The sequence below is a fragment of the Odontomachus brunneus genome, unplaced genomic scaffold (genome assembly GCF_010583005.1).
Source record: "Odontomachus brunneus isolate Ranch 3 - 2012 unplaced genomic scaffold, Obru_v1 Obru_scaffold_120, whole genome shotgun sequence".
NCBI classification, from domain to species: Eukaryota; Metazoa; Arthropoda; class Insecta; order Hymenoptera; family Formicidae; genus Odontomachus; species Odontomachus brunneus.
Window position 1 is genome coordinate 1081358 of NW_022639570.1, and position 546 is coordinate 1081903.

A 546-nucleotide genomic window follows, 5' to 3' on the forward strand; every position below is an offset into this window, starting at 1 on the left:
CGGAATTGGAAGCATTATTGGAGGAAGATTCGTGCCAAACGCAAGAAGAACTTGCACTTACATTAGGAGTGACTCAATAAGCAATTTCACATCGTTTAAAATTGTTGAGATTGATTCAAAAGCAAGTAAATTGGGTTTCATATGAACTGAAGCCGAGAAACGTTGAACGCCGATTTTGCACATGTGAAATGCTGCTTGCCAGGCATAAACGAAAGGGTTTTTTGCATCGTATAGTCACTGATGATAAAAAATGGTTCCACTATGATAACCCAAAAAAGAGGAAATTATGGGAACCACGTGGCCATGCTTCAACATTGACAGCCAAGCTTGTTTTTTTCCATTCATGGAAAAAAACTCATGTTGTGTATTTGGTGGGATCAGCTTGGTGTCGTATATTATGAGTTGCTCAAACCGAACGAAACCATTACTGGGGCTCTCTACCGAACACAATTGATGGGATTGAGCCGAATACTCAAGGAAAAACGCGCCCACTACTACTCCAGACACGACAAAATTATTCTCCTGCATGATAATGCTCGTCCACAT